We start from the raw sequence: 17241 nt of genomic DNA on the forward strand, positions 1-17241 counted from the left end.
TCTATTTGCCTTGTGCCTCAGAGGCCATCGTATAGCACCACAAAACTCTAAGGAGTATATAAAAAAATAAACTCAGTAAGGAAACACAAAACTAGCATGTATCATGGCATTCTTGTCATGGCCATAAATGTTTTCTCTGCAGACGTAACGTGAAGTTGTCTCAACCTCATCTATAAGATCAGTACGGCTCACACTGTAAAACTTTTCACTGTAAATTTACAGTAATATACTGGCAGCAGCTTCGCCAGTTTACTACTGTTTATTTACAGTAAGCATACTGTTTTTAAATTTTAAGTTAAGTTACTGTAAATAGACATTCAGTTTCTTACCATATTATCTGAATTTAAAGTAATATACTGGCTGCAGTGTAATTCCTGCCTTTTCCTTTATTTTCCCAAGATGCATTGGTATTAACAGTAAATACCTGTAATCTGTAACATTCACAGATAGTGCTGTAATATTAGTATTTTCTCCCAGAATGCATTGCGATTTACAGTATGATCCTGTGTAACATTAAAACAGTAATACTATGAGATTTTAGCTTAGGTTTACAGTGCACAGTATATTATTTCTTACATAGCCTACTGTAAAATCTGCCACATGTTTGTGTGGTTATGATTTCCCTGGTTGCAGGTATTAAATGTAACACTTTTAATAACTTGGCACTGTAAATGGATTAGATGTGTGCGTATAGGTAATGCCACTATGTTGGAATTTAAAGTTTACACTTAGTGCATGTCTTCAGAATCCACAGCCTTTTTGTACATGACAGGTATGCACCATAAAAAAGGTATTTGCATCCTTAAACAAAATACTTACACAGTTGCTAGCCTTGGCTGTGGTGTGTGTGCCTGTGTGTTTGTCTGGAAGTGATTTGTTGCAGCCCCAACAGCTAGCAATGAACTTTTTGACCTCAGACAATATCATCCCTTGACCCAATGCTCTTGGGTGAACACACACACACACACACACACACACACACACACACACACACACACACACACACACACACACACAAAGACATATACACACACCGCAGGCTAACAGCTGATTTTTCTTCTTTGGTTTTTGGCACCAAGGCAACCATTTTCTCATTGTGTACACTTCCTACAGACTCATCCATCATTTCGCACCTCTGTTAAAGACTCCTCATCTCAAGTCTTTTTCTTTTCCTCCCTTTATTCCACTTTCTCTCCCTCCTTTACCTCCCTTTCTTCTTTTTCACGTGTTTTTCTCTCTTGGCGTCCATTTATCCGCCTCCTTCTCCCTCCCTTCTTCTTCTATTCCTTCTCTATTATCTCTTTCCTCTCCTCGACTTATCCCTTCTCTGCATTTCCTCCAACCTCCTGCGCCGTCACCTTTCTCCAACCTTCTTCAAGTGAAACATTTTCAGTGTTGATAAAGAAATTATGTATTAAAGTGATGGGAACCCATTCTAAGATAAATAATGACAGTATACAGGCCGGGCATTGTTGTCCTAATGAATGGCTTGGTGTCAGCTGAAAATTGGCCTTGGATGTTGTGAAATATCATCTGTGAAATATTTGTCCATCACTTACTTTCAGGAATGTCTCTACTTACTGCCTTTCTGCTGCACCTGATGTGTTATGACGATTACTGGTTTTCATTTCCAAGCACATTTATTTGTTTCTCCTGATTGAAAACAAAAGCATGAAATATGGCTGCCATTAGCTGCCATTAGGGAACAATAACAACATAAAAACCACAAATCTTCTTGAAAGCATTCCAGTCTCAAGTGGAAGTGGTTCTTAATTTATGTTTTGCACGGAATTGGGCTTGTCAGATGATTGGAAACATGCAGAAACTCACTAAAACTTCCAAAGGAGACACAAACTCCAGTGAAGAGGGAGTGAGGAGGAGATAGAAAGATAGGGGGAAAAGTTGCGGATGAAAAAAGTCGAAAGAGATTACCAACGAGGGATCAAGAGACAAGACAGAGGAAGAGAAAAGCCTGTACTCTTAAAAGAAAGTAAAGTATTAACGTGTGAGCTTTGGAAGAAGAAAGGGAGGAGATGGGGAATAGAAAATAGGAAAAAAACAAGTTGACAACGAGAGAGGAAAAGAAAGAAAAGAGGACCAGAGGGAGATGAAGTCTTCCCTGAGAGCTCTTAAGCTATTGTTGTGTACTGTGATGAGCGATAGTGTTTGCAGGGTTAACAGCCCAAAGCCCTGGGATGGAGGGAATACACAACACAAACACACACACACTAACCCAAAGGAAAGAGGCCAAGGGTGGTTTGTGCACATACACACACACACCAGAGAGGGATGAGGGCAGCAGAGAAGGCTACGACCCCAGAGGATAGCCTGCGACTGAAGACCATCTAATGGGGGGAGAGACATGTGTAGAGGTAACATGGGCGAGAGAAAAGGGAAAAATGAGAGGGAAGGTTGGGAGACAGAAAGAGAGAGAAAAATGGTGACAAGGAAGAGCAGGGTTTGCAGCAAAGTTACCCAGCAAACATAGATTACCAGCCCAGTCAGACCAACGTACCAACTACCAACATCATTTTGGACCATTTCATCAGTTCATTTTAAAGGAATCGTCGCTAATTCATCCGCAGAGGAAAAGTACATTTGCGTGGTTTCGCATCATTGACCAAACTGTGTTGACAGTACTGAACTGAAAAGGAGAGCTGGAAAATTCCGAAATGAAGGGAGCTGTCATATTATCCGTGATGCACCATTCACCTTCATACTATATCACTGCTCTGCCAGAGTTCAAACTACGCAACAAAATAGATGTAGTTTGATTTGTCATGAGACAGAAGTCAATGGTTAAAATACTAAATTGGGTGCACAATTGCCCAACAACTTACATGTAGCTTGTTTTGCTGACTACAGCGATCTTGCTTCTGTTTTGCAATGAATGCAACAATACTTGGTAAAATCAATCATGCTTAGTTATTATTACCATGGCCTGCAGTTCTCATAAACTTTGCTACATTTTTAATTTTATTTTGTTGTCCTTTTAACTTTATTATCGAAGCTCGTACGGCAGAGATAAACTCACAAACATCTGAGAAGGAAGTGCGGGGACTGGATTAAGTTTAGTGGACATTGAGAATATCACAACCCACGGCATGTTTCGACCACACAGCCAACCAAGCGCGACCGAAGGCGGTGTGAGCCAGGCCCAGCTACGGGAGATCGGAGACTGTTTTGCAGTCAGCGGTGCCCACTGGGCAGATACCTGGCTCCGGGATCGGGCGGCTGTACTTGACGGGCGGACTGTGTTCCACACTGACAGAGCACAGGACTCTGTTGGGATGAGGGGAGGTGGTACTCTTTAGGTACTCTTAACGTTACATCCAATGTTTTGGTGCTCAAATTCAAGTTGATGGACAATGTTTAGATGTCATTTTTTTTATAATAAGATGCCAGCCACATCTCCCCAGATACTAACGTTACTACAACTGCAACTTCAGCCTGATTTCTATTTTGAAATTAATAATAATCTGAATAATATGTCTTGAAAGGGTCTCTTCGAGGCATTCAGACATTAGCGTGTCCTTTACTGTAATTGAGGTCTATGCTAAATCCTAGTTTATATAGAAAAAGTGTAGCGTTAGCTAGCATGTTAGTAATGTTGCTTAACGTTAGCCAGTTTGACAAGTTCAGTCTATTTCAGCTTTTCGTTAAGCTATTATGACTACAAACAGGAAAAAAGGCAAGGGAAGCCGTTTAGATTAAATGACATGACATGCCATGGTTGTTGTTTTCTAGCAGTTTTAAGCAGATTAATTCCTTCTCGTGAGTAGGAATGGCATATTTTACGTATCTCCGTCATTAATGCCAACACTTCAGTTCAGTCCAAAATGGCGGCGACTCGGCTCGGGGACTGGGCGCAGATGTTGTATGGGCGACCCAATGGAGTGTCGCCTCTTATTACAGTATTATAACCTCTTTGACTTGGCTACAGAATGTGTTAAAAAGCCACATTTAATGAACGTGAAAGCAGATGAAGAAAATCGATTGTAATGAGTTGTATGTTCTCAGTCTGTGAACGCACATGGGGGAGCAGTTACAGCCAGAACACTGATACAAAACCAAAATAAATCCTGAGACAAAATGCTGCCAAGGAAAATCCATTAAGTGCAGCGTCTGATGTCAGTGAATGACGCATGAAAAAAGAAAAAGAAAAGAAAAACAAGAAAACAGCTTGCTTGCCATTTTGTGTCATCTTTTCTTCCATTTCCAAAGCGCCTTTTTAATGTCAACGGCAATGAAGCTCGTCTGTAAAAGTCCATCATGCTCTGAGCTAGAGAATTCAGCAAATTACACCACTGTGCCAAAAACAATGTTCCCTTTGCAGTAATTTTATACCTACAACAGCTGTGTAATACTGACAACCTGATTGTGTGGAAGGAGAGGGTTAATGGCAGCGATGTTATTTATTCACCCTGCGAGGATTAGCTTTGAGCTTTTCTACTATCTTCCATTTGAAGAGAATAGACCAGCAAACATGGAGACCAAAACATAGTGTAACAATATAAAAGTGGAAAGAATAAGATCAGAAGTAGGATTTTTGGCAAAACACTTGCAACATGCACAAATTTGAACCTTGGTGGTTTCACTCCCTGTAGCTTCCCGTTACACAGAAATTATCTATATCCACAACGTTCCACTACCGGGATTGCTCCGGTGCCGCAGGAAATTCCGCCGGATGCATGTTTTTTCGCCGATATCAGTTTCTGTTGCACGACTAAAACAACTTTTGAACGTACACATGTTCCACCAAAACAAGTTCTTTCCCGAGGCTATTTTGCAGCTTAGCGCCACCCATGACGATTGTGATTGGTTTAAAGATCCAATAAACCAGAGCACGTTTTTCTCTAATCCCGGAATGTTGTGTGGACTAGCCAGACCCTCCTCCTCAGCACTGTGGAGGAAGGTCTGGCAAAGCGAGACTACACAGAAATCAATAAAACAAATTACACACCACAGCTGGAACCTGTGGAAATGGTGGGATTCAGCTATCAAAGACAGGAGAGGAGAAAATAACTAACAGAGAGGGCACTAAAAAAAGACAATGCACTGAGAATCCAGTGTAAACCTGTAAAATGGGCCAAAGACAAGTGACAAACACTGAATAACATTGAGTTGATGAATAAAAGACGGCAAATATGTTTGTAGGCTTTGAATTGAGCTATATAGTCACTGATGTTTCTTGGTAGTTCATATCATTGTGTGATCGTGACATCAGCTACAAATTAGGATTGATAACGAGAATTAAGATCCCAGTAATTCCTGGAAATTTTTGCCAAAGTTTACATCCTTTTTTCCTGTGAAAAATAACCTGCCAGAACCCGGAATCTTTAGCATGTGTGTGTTTCTACTGAAGGCTATTGTATAGAAGTAAAGACACCTCCTCAAAACCTTATTAACACTTCCACACTGTCGTAGCTGTATTACTCAAGTCTGCCCTTAAAATGACATTGTTACAGTCAAAGAACTGGATCAAATATCCAGCTGCAGTGGCTTCCTACAGATAGTTGTTATGCTAAAGTGGTAAAGATTTGTACCCTCCTGCTGTGTTATTATTTTAATATATTGGTCTAAAGAAAATATGAATGACACTGGGCACGTTTCTGCTTTTGTAGAAATTAAATCAAAAGGTTAGGCTGCACTCCTCCCTCTGATAATGTTCATATAGTCCCTAACAACAATTTTACCACATAATCTAAGAAAAATGAAAGAATAACATTATGAAAATTGGAATAGAAAAACATTTTACAAATAATGATTCACAGTTTTGTGATTCAAATAATACTTGATTCATATTTTCCCAGGAAATGACTGATGTATTCCCCTGAAAAAAAATTGAAAAAAACGTGCAAACCTTTGTATTATTGTGTTATTGATAGTAAGATTTATAAAGCAGGTGAGGTAAAAACAGTTCTATATTTCATGATGTTCTCAATTAAAGTAAATAACAAAGATAACAATGGCATTACTAATCCAAACAATGCAAATACACAGCTACATCCTGCTGGGATCTACCCAGTGAACCACACGACACACACGCAAAGGAGTTGTCTTTAAAATAGAAACTCAACAAAGGCTAGTTACTCTAATTAATTCCCCGGGGAAAACACAAAAAGGACTAAATTCTGCTTTCTCTCTGCCTTTCTCTCTCTCCCTTGCTCTCTCTCTCTCTCTCACACACACACACACACACACACACACACACACACACACACACACAATAACGTATTAACACACCAATCAGCACCCAAACACGACCCCAATCCGTGGCTAATCAACATGTTTCTAAAGAGTGGAAGAGGAACCGCTAATGAATACCCAAAGAAAACTAAATTTAATGGTTGGTGGGGTCCAGCAAAAAAAGAAAAAAAATTAAATGTTGGGACTCGGGACGAACTTTTGTGTAATTGAGATTAAAAATGCTCAATTTTCCCAATTGATGACCATGTAATTATCCTGTTACGACATATTAGCGATTGCTTTGTGTGGTCACGGAACATTTCTTCCACATGGGAAATGATTCCACTTGTTAATTATTCCGTAAAGGGGGTGAAATGCAAAAGCTGGAAATAAAGAACCGAGTCTCTGCACTGAATTTACGAAATATGTGAAGACATAGGGAAATGCACTCCAGTGTTTTTCCTTGTGCAGCGAGGCTTTGATATGATCCCAGTGAAGTTTGACTTTTCAATCTATTATGGTTTGGGAGAAATGTCCTTGATGTGGTGCTTTGCTTTGGGTTTACATATATGTGTCATGTTGAGCTAATGGACATTTATTTGTCAAAGTTGATATCTCTCCATATTAAATCTATAAAATACTTTCAACAACTACTAACTACTACTAATGCCAATACAATTACTACAGCTAAGGCCAGTGGTGTAGTCCACGTGATACGTAGGTATACACAGTATACTCACTAAGAAAGCTCCAGGATTTCCAAATACCCACTTAAAAATGCACAATGACACACAACTTACTTTCCATTATATTTTTGACATATTTTGAATTGTGATCTGTGATTTTTTTTTCTTTGCATAGGCTAAATAAAGGCATTTCAGCCGTGAACTGATGCATAAAAGTGTATCAAAATGCAGGAAATTAAGTCTTTGACGCTCAAAATTTCCCTGGGGGAGGGCACCCAGACCCCACCCCCCAAACATATACATATACAGTACAGTATACCCACTACAATACATTAGACTACACCACTGGCTAAGGCTACTTGTTCACTAAAACTACCACTACCTCTAGTGCAATGATGCAGACATCTTTCAGTGTACCAACGTCATATTGAACCAACAAGTACTTATACTTAATTGACAAAATATGTTCAAAATGACCCATATAAGTGTTTCTCAAGATGGCGCCGGACAAAGAAGCAAGTACCATTTTTTTAGTCAAAAGGGCCCTGTGGACTTTTTTTTGGTAAACAAATTAAAATTCTGTTAACATTTATTGATTCTCACCAAAACACTTTGTATCCTTCAATGCTAAGACAGACACGGTCGCATAGACTGCGTTGCAATAACTGGCTACAGGAGAGTAGAAGTCCATTCTTTGAGCCGCTCTGACCGCAATCGGTATGAAAGAACAGGCGGTTGCCGGCGACCGTGTGCACCGTCCGCAGCACCCCGACTGTGCTGAACGCAAGGAGCATGAAACAGCTTTTATGCTTGGCGCTGATGACTCGGCTCTTTATAATGCTCCCTGGACCAGCCAAGCAGCATGCTAAGCTGAGACAGGGATCACAATGCAGAACCCCACCCTGTATACAAGAGTGAGCCAAAAGAAAGACATTGAAAACCATTTTAAACTTTGACTCACGTTAGGACTCTGAACTAGAAAGGTGGAGGCAAAGCGTTGCCATTGTGTGATTGGTGTGTGTCTGACAGGAATGATAATTCAATTAGCGGGCCTATGACTTCCTTGTCCTGCATGAATTAACGCTAAGCTTAATTAAGTGCATGAATTGCTTCCTCACAAAACATTTGCAAAGCAGATTTTTGGGGGAAATTTTGAAAGCTGCATTGTTTACAAACGTGTTTACTCGCCTGCACTCTTCTTCTTCCCTGTCTTTGCTGGCACATTTATGCATTTCTTAGTGCGTAACCACCACCTGTAGATCAGTGGAATAGTGTGAAACCATTGTCGTGTCACCTGATTGCACAACAAACGACAACAAACAACGCAGACCCACTTAGAAAAAACATAGCGCTACTAGCAGTCAAAAACTCCACAGGGTGCCTTTCATTTTGAGAAAAGATCCTGTTAATGGTTACAGATCTCGTGGAATTGCCCAGCAGGTATTACTAAAACATCCAACATGCTCCACGTCATCACAAAATCTTCAACTATCCTGCCTTTCTGTCCCCTGTTCTATTAAATCAGACTGCTTTTCTCTTCATAAATGATGTCTGAAGTCCTGTCTGAAGGTTCTGTTTCAAAAGGAAATACATCACATTAAGATGGTTATACAATATCATGGGACCTTTAAAACCAAGTTGACGTGTTAGTAGGAGACAGGATGTGAACCCTTAACACATCATACGCTCATCCATCTTTCCTGACTTCCCTCCTAGGACTTTTTACTGCAGTATTAAAACTTCCAGCGACTTCCTGAATATTAACGTTGTAAACATGCTGCCATTTGTCTAGAGAGAGCAGGGAGGAGACGACCTTAAAAGGGTCCCCTCTCAGGAAAATGTAAACAGGGTCGTTTTCAGCCGTTTGAACAAATGAAGAGTGCTGTCGTTTTTATGGTGAGAACAATCTCACAGAACACAAAAAGGGCATTTCCATATCAGTTCCCAGTCTGGCTCTTGTTCTCTCATTTTCTATCTCTGCATCTCAATTCTATTACCTTTTATCTTCTCTATCCCCCTCTTTCCATCTTCCTCCCTAACTAACTATTTATCATGCAGCGAGCACAAGCAGGGTTGCTCGATAATATCTGCATTCCCCCACCTCTGTATTTTATATCTATTACTCTCTGTCATTCTCTGCATCACTCTCCCTGCTACTACGGTGCCCGCTAATGTCTGTAAATGAGAAAGAGCAACAGGTTTTATTATAACTGAATGAACATCAACACACATCCCACACAACCGCATCACACATGCTTGCACGCACAGAGTGATACGAACCACACACACACACACACACACACACACACACACACACACGCTAAGAGAGTTTGAGTGTAAACAGAAGCAGTCCATTAGACATACTCAGAGCACATTAGAAGGAATATTGTAATCAGCTGGAAGTAGAAACACACACAGACCACACATCTGAAATATCACACAGTGGGAATGAGATCTGTGAGAAGAAACTGAATATGTAACTGGAATGTAAAAACATTGAATACTCTATATGGCTGGAAAAAACAAGACACTGGTATATGGTAATACCGTGTATATATATATATATATATATATATATATATATATATAGGAAATTGAAGAAGACTGAGTTACTGGAATCTAGAGCACACCTGGAGGGAATAAAGTCGAACGTAAACACAAAATCTAAGGTTAACTCTGATCAAAGATTAAGTAATGAGTAATTTTTAATGCAGAAACCAGATTTTTCACAGACCAAGCAATCAGTACATATCCTTTTTATTCAGTTTCTAAGACTTGTGAATGTATCATCTTGTTATAGAATGACTTATATTAATCTTTTACGACCTAAAGTTCTTCCCACAGGAAGCCAGCAGCATGAATACTTACATGAATATGAATGTGTAACTTGTTGATAGATTACTTTTGCATCTTTTCTGTAAAAGCTGGTACTTTAAAAAAATGTTTTTTACTACAACATTGGAACACTCCATTGTACCCCCCCCCCCAGTGATGTCAAAACAGTTACAGTATCAGTTGCAGCCCCTCTTTAATGTGTGTGGTTTTCTTTGTGCTGTAGAAGCGTATGGTCTGTATATCTGTCTTTAAAGGGATAGTCTGGATCTTTTGAGTAGGATAGTACTTATCCATAGTCAGTGTATTATCTACAGCAGATGGCGGTCAGCACGCCCCCAGTTTGAAGAGGGCAGCAACTAAACATATTTTAGAAATCTAAAATAAGAACCACTTTAAAAAAATCAATATCAGTTTAAGCGTACGCTATATTAGGAATATTTTCACTGCTTTACCTTGTTGTCTCTTCAAAGTCACAAGACTCCTTTGAAACTCTTAAAAACACCAAAGTCACACAATTACTCAAACAAGCGAACCGATTGATGTAGCGGTAGAGCAGCAACTCCCGTGTTCTGTGAGGTAAAATTACTGTTTTTGTCAAAAGAGTCTGGTGGTTTGGAAGAGAGCATACAGTAGATTACGGCTTCAGTTCCCTGTCGTAAAGGACTGTCTGACAGCAAAGTAAAGCGGTGAAAATATACTAAATAAAGCGTACACTTAAACTGTTATTGATTTTGTTGTTGTTGAAAAAATCAGATGTTGGTTTTTCTTTCTCTTGTAAATTTAAATACATATTTTAAAAGTCTGCCGCCAGTGTCTCCACTTCCTACTTAATTTTCCTTTCCTATTTGGAGAATAGTTTAGATTATGCTAGATGAACCACTGTACCTTACAAAAATCTGGCAAATAATAAAATATAAATAGTGACTGCTGTTTTTGTTTAAAACATCAAGTTGTAGATGACAACAAACTCAGCCTCTGAAAGTTTGGAGTCAACCAAGGCTTTACTGCTGGGAAATGTGTTCTGTGAACTAGAGATCAGAGATTATTCAATAGTTGATAAGTGTATTTTTGATTTCAGAAATGTAACGACCCTGAACAATTCAGTCAGGAATATAAAACACTTGAACTTGCAGAGAAGAAACTGAAAGAGGCTGAAGCTGAATGTGAAAGAGCACAAAGTGAAAACAGCAACAGGAAAACAAAATGGAAGCAGAGCAGCACATTCTGCACAACCTGCAGCGTCGCATCACAACACAAAACAAATGGAACCACAGGGAAGGCAAGACAAATGAAGAACTGGACTCTTTCCCAAATGCACGGCCAAATTCCCTCCAAAGCATTTTCACGGCCATGAGAAGCTCTTTTTACTTGCTTAGGTAACACCACACAGAAACGGTTTGCTACAGCAAAAAGAGAGCAGGTTTTGCCTCGAGCCCTTGGCAGCTCAAATCTCATGTTGCAGGAGGCCGACAGTAATTAGCTCTTCAACTTCAGAAGACAACACTTAGCCAGCCAGGCAGCCATGGCCTGCTTAAAGGAGCGGAAAAGAGTGGTGCATTGACACGATTTCGATGCACTTAGACAACAGGCATACTCACACCCACACATATACACGTATATAAATGCACACACACACAGTTACACAAATGACACACAGTGTGCAGGTAGTGACGCAGCAGTAAAAACTAAAGAGGCTTTAGGAAAATCAAGCCCTGTGATTGTGTGTTGTGTGTGTTCTCTAAATGCAGCTACCAGCTTGTTTGATGTTTTCTTGAACAATTGCATGGCACCAACGTTGTTATTAATGAGGGACTTGAGGAGCCCTTACCAGCTCAGTGCGTCTGTGTCTGTGTGTGTGTGTGTGTGTGTGTGTGTGTGTGTGTGTGTCATCAAGGGCTGTATGATGTTAATGGGGGGTAATGATACAGACCATAATTGTTATGGTAGCTGGGTGAAAGGAGGCATCTTCTCTGAAATATATACCCACACACACACACACACACACACACACACACACACACACACACACATGCATGCAAGCACTGACACATGCTCAATACACTTGCACACACACTGCACTTTGATCAAGGATAGTGTCATAACCCTCTAGACAAAACGGTGATTTAGCTCAAAGATCTTCTTTAGTGGACCATTACCTATCGGTATGGAATTAATCTGCAGATGCTCTGGTTCAAAATGAGACCAAACTTTTCTATGGATGTCACAATCCCTAATCCAAATACAGTATATCCAGAAGGATCTCTAGAATTTGCTGTCATTTGAGAGATTGTTTAAGATAGACACAAACTACCACAATAAAATCTACGTTGCTAATGTTTTCTGATGCTCTTGAAGCCCAGTCATGTTTAAATTGAAATTTTCTGTTATTGATACCCAACAGTGGTGTTAAAAAACGACACTATGTCAGACATCAACGCATGCCGCTACCCTTCCCTCTATATTAATTCAACCCTGAGACACTGAGATGAACTGTTAGCAACATATAGACATAAACTTCTACAAAACAAAAAAAGGCCACCATCATTAGGACCATTTTAAAGTAGCTGTTGTGGTTTTTGAAGGTTTGTTTATCAGTAATGTCTGTTAGAACCACAACAAATGTGCCTATATTTTCATAATTGAATATAATTCTAAAAAATAATGAGTCAATTTCTTCACTGATGAAGGTAAACATACTTCACATCGGGCCTTAATGCAGGTGCTTAAACCAGCCCTCATAAGACCAGTTAGAGCTGCTGAGTGCAGCATTTTAACAACAATAAATCATTACCACTTTCATTGAGGCATTAGTGTTATCACGATATATACAAACTCGACCATCATGATCAGCAGCCTCATTGATTGTGTTTCCCAGCCATATGGAGCCAGTGGCAAACAGAGTTTATGGGAATAGTTGTGTTAATTCTGAGAAACACGGGCACTGATAATAACAGTGCTGTGAGATAGAGGCGCACAATTTTTTCTTTTGTTTACAATAATTATACCGAGATAATTTGACAATGATATACTGATGTTTGGTGTGTTGAGAACCACAGCTGGAAGAGTGGATCAAACCAAAAAGGCTTGACCTTCAAATGCACAGTAATGTGTTCCAAGTGACAGCTGACAGGTCTGTTTACACATGCATGAACAAAACATATGCTTTGCAGAAGGTAAACACACTGCGAGTAGAAACACAGAGCTCTGAATGATTAAAACTCAACTGGGAATCTGAGCAGTGGCTCATACAAGTGCATCTATTGCAGGTGGAGAGTCTCAGTTGACACAGGACACGGACACACACACACACACACACACACACAGACACAGACACACACACACACACACACACACACACACACAGACACACACACACACACACACACACACACACACACAAGCACACGCACACACGCGCACACACGCTACCCTCTCCATGCTAATCAGATGGTTTATTAACATAATAAAAGGTGTGTGTCAATTGAACTAATGTATGCTGACTTATCCTCTGGTCACCTTGTCACCTTGCTGACAGAAGGCATCCAGGAAGGTTAGGGGTCTGTGCGTGTGTGTGTGTGTGTGTGTGTGTGTGTGTGTGTGTGTGTGTGTGTGTGTGTGTGTGTACGTGTGTGTGTGTGTGTGTGTGTGTGTGTGTGAGCGTGATCATGAGAGAGAGAAGATTATTTAAAAGAAAGGCAATGCCAACCAAATAGTAATTTCTGCCAACTAAATGATTATTCGTTGCTGCTGGTGCAACACTCTGGGCTCTGTTTTTTTTCTTCCTCTCCTGTAATTCCTGTGACATTAACTTCCCAGCTGGTGTTTGCATGTAGTTGCTGGGGCAGATGTGTGTGTGTGTGTGTGTGTGTGTGTGTTGAAGTAACTTAGTATGCAGGTGTGTGGGCACACCTTTTCCTAGCACTATACCCTAAGGGTGAAATCTGTGGAAACTGCCAGTTTGTATAGGATGTAATCACAACTCTCAAATTCTGACACACGCACAATAGGAGATGTCTATATACTCATACAATAATACAGACTGAAAGGAAGCCATACAAACACAGAGCCAATACGTAGAGGCTAAATATTCACACAAACACACATTAATGTCAAGGATTCGAGCTGCAGCGTTGACAAGCCCCCGAGAGTTGGCTGTTTTCTGAAAAGCCTGTCAAACTGTCTTTACCTCTGTTCTCTACAGGCACAGGGGCGTGATGACACAACATGACACACACACACACACACACACACACACAGGATAAAGGCACGGAAGACAAGCAGAGACACAGACAAATTCTTAGAAAGTCACACAAAATGTATATGTATACACTGAAAAAATACAGTACACCACTTGTTGTCAAAAAACAGCACACACTGATTTTTGTTTGAGACACACACAGGTATGTTCATGTAAAACCAAGCGGCAGCCTCCAGTGCTGAAAAATGAAGCCAATGCGGAAGTGCCAAAAACTGCAGTTTATTGAGTGGCCACTTGAGGCTGGCTCCCAGAGGGAGTCAATCCCCATAGACCCCCATGTTAAAATACCCAACTTTACAGCAGAATTTAACATGTTTATAGCCTGGTTTTGGTCTCTAAAGCTAAGTTCACTCTTTAGGACAAACGCTCCACCTCTTTGTGCATTTTTGGATTAGCCAATGTACAAAGTACGGCCAAGATGGCGATGGCCAAGATGGCGATAGCCAAAGCCACTGGAAGCCGCCCACTATGAGCTTCATTTTGGCTCTTCAGAAACCTAGAGGTGACGTCACGGAGACTATCTCCATATTTTATACTTTCTATGGTAGTCTTGCATTGCCAGACCTTCCTCCACAGCGCTGTGAAAGAGGGTCTGTCTAGTCCACACAACATTCCTGTATGGGAGAAAAACGTGCTGTGGTTTATTGGTATTTCTTTAAACTAATCACGGAGCAACGGTGCCTCTGCAAAATATCCTCAGGAAGGAACTTGTTTTGGCGGAACATGTACGTTCAAAGGTTGTTTTAGTCATGCAACAGAAAACTCAACAGATATGTCTGGATTTACCCTGCACAGATCTGAGGAGCAGTTAATGATAGTCCTTCTAAATTGATCAGTGTTTAGAATGCCAACACAAAGGAAGTGGGTCGATATAAACTATGTCTAGGTGAAAGAAAGCATACATTTGTATTGGCTGCGACTATGTACATGCATGCATACACACACACACACACACACACACACACACACACACACACACACACACACACACACACACACACACACACACACACAACCTCCCAAACGCCTCAGCTGTCCTTTGGCTCATGAACAATCTCTTAAAGTCTTTGAATCCATTTGAAAGTTATCCACTAGGCCACTCCCATTGTCACGCCCCCCCCTTCTAACCAATCGGCATGAACACAAACACTTTGTGCCAAATTTCAATCTTCATTCTCCCTGTTTCTTTCAGGATAATGTTTCCTTCACATAACTCACCCACAACACCATGCAATGCCTCAGGTGCACCACCTACTATTTCTTGACATGTATGCAGTACACACAAATAAACATGCTGTACATACTACTCACAATTACATCAGGTACACAAACACAGCCAAACGTTGCATACTTTCACTCATGTCAACCAAATTTTAAAGCAGGCAGTTTTGTTTACCTGGTGGCAATATATTATGATTCATGAGCAGTGTTTTAGATCCTCTGCTAATTTCTTAAATGTGCTACTTGTGACATCAATAACTCAGAACAACACTAATATTTGTATAATTACTGTCAAACAAGTTTACCACTGAAAAGATCAGCAGCTCCTATCCGCCTACACAGCTGCCATTCTTTACTTTGAAAGACAAAAGGAGCTTTATTCCAGTTCCTAGTCGACTAAGTATTGTTTACTGCAGTTTGTCCTTCACTTTAGCTTATCTCATCAGAAAACTCTTATCCAGAACAATAAACATCATCATCAGTTTTTCTTGCTCTTCGGAGCAACTACAGGATGAGATGAGCCGGGGCAGCATTTAGTTTGTGACAGGAAGCAGCAGGCATCATGGGAAATGTATATATGTGTGTGTGTGTGTGTGTGTGTGTGTGTGTGTGTGTGTGTGTGAGAGAGAGTGTGTGTGTGTGTCCTGTGTCAACTGAGACTCCCCACTATTGCAGACCTGCTGGTTTTCATATAGATGCACTTGTGTGAGCCACTGCTCAGATTCCCAGTTGTGTGTGATAGAAAACCATTTTCACTAATTAGTTTATTTTTTCCGTCTCCTTTCAATATTAAAACTTTAATTCTGTAAATCACTGACGTATTGTGTCAAGAAATTATCTGACTTTTTGGGAAGACTCTTACTCACTCATTCATTCTTGCTGAGAGTTTGATGAGAAGATCGATACCACTATCATGTCCAAAATGATAAATATGAAGTAATAGCCAGCAGCCAGTTAGCTTATCTTAGCACAAAGACTGGTTTTATTAAGGATTAAAGAAACAAGACACAAAGCGCTAAATAATGAGCTTTATAGAGCTGCTGGTAGGCAGATTTAGTTACCTTTGGACAGAGCCAGGTTAGCTGTTTGCCCCTGTTTCTAGTATTTATGCTAAGCTAAGCTAACCAGCTTCTGGCTGTGTAGCTTCATATTCATCGCTTTGTACATCAGAGTGGTATCAATCTTCTTATCTAACTCTCCGCAGTGCATTTATCTCATCCTAACTTTTGATGGATCATAATGACATCTCCATTGTTGACCCAAACCGTGCTTCATCCATTCATGTATTCATTTATTTCTTCAGTGATTCAATGAGGAGCCAACCCCAGTGAGCATTAGTCAGAACTATCCTGACCAGGTTCCAAGGGTTTGCACTGAGCTGTGGTCCTACTTTACTCCCTGGACTTGGACTAATTTGCAAAGCATACTGCATTTTAATAATCTAGTCACCTTGGGAAAAAAACATGTTCAAATCCATGTAACTGAGAAATGCAACGGTTTATTGGAGCTGGATTTAGTCTCTTGCTTATGAGTTTGAGGACTGTATTTCCTTTTTGTTTTGTTTCTGTTTAAAATGTAACTGATGGGCTATCTTGGCCAGGTATCCTTGGGAAAAGAGATTTCTATTTCAAGGAACTTCCTGGTTATATAAATTTAAATAAATACATAAATAGGCCCGGGAACACCTTGAACAGGTTGTCAGTCAATAAAAGCATATTTGGCACTTGAATTGCAATCTCTAACAAATAAAATCTGTCAGCTGAGGTTTCCTGTGTATCTGACACAAACTGCACCTTCATCTGACAGTGCTTCTGAAGTTAACTGCAAACAGCCTGCTTACCACCACGCCGTGCTTCACATTTAAATTCAGCATGAGTTTTCTGAGGGGCAGATGGTCTGTGTGTTATGTGTGCAGCACATGAACTGCTGATTGCAACATTTGCATGAATTATTTGACTTCCTGTTCTGCCTGAAAAACAGTTTCTTTTTTCCAAGACCCAATCTGCTGTACTATAATTCTTCTTGGTAGTCGAAATAAAGGCAAAAAAAAAC

General features: G+C 40.2%; 1 protein-coding gene and 1 long non-coding RNA gene across 2 annotated transcripts in view; both read right to left on the reverse strand.

The window, feature by feature from the left end:
• Positions 1-17241, reverse strand: part of pvrl2l (PVR cell adhesion molecule related 2 like) — a 325590-nt gene that overhangs the window by 34053 nt on the left and 274296 nt on the right. The gene's annotated exons all lie outside the window — the stretch shown is intronic.
• Positions 11203-17241, reverse strand: part of LOC116047078 — a 9625-nt gene continuing 3586 nt past the window's right edge. The window contains exons 2-3 of the long non-coding RNA XR_004104312.1: positions 17147-17154; positions 11203-11213 (exon numbers count right to left, since the gene is read on the reverse strand). This is a non-coding gene — a long non-coding RNA (uncharacterized LOC116047078). The remainder of the gene's footprint in view (positions 11214-17146; positions 17155-17241) is intronic.

The sequence above is a fragment of the Sander lucioperca genome, chromosome 14 (assembly GCF_008315115.2).
Source record: "Sander lucioperca isolate FBNREF2018 chromosome 14, SLUC_FBN_1.2, whole genome shotgun sequence".
NCBI classification, from domain to species: domain Eukaryota; kingdom Metazoa; phylum Chordata; class Actinopteri; order Perciformes; family Percidae; genus Sander; species Sander lucioperca.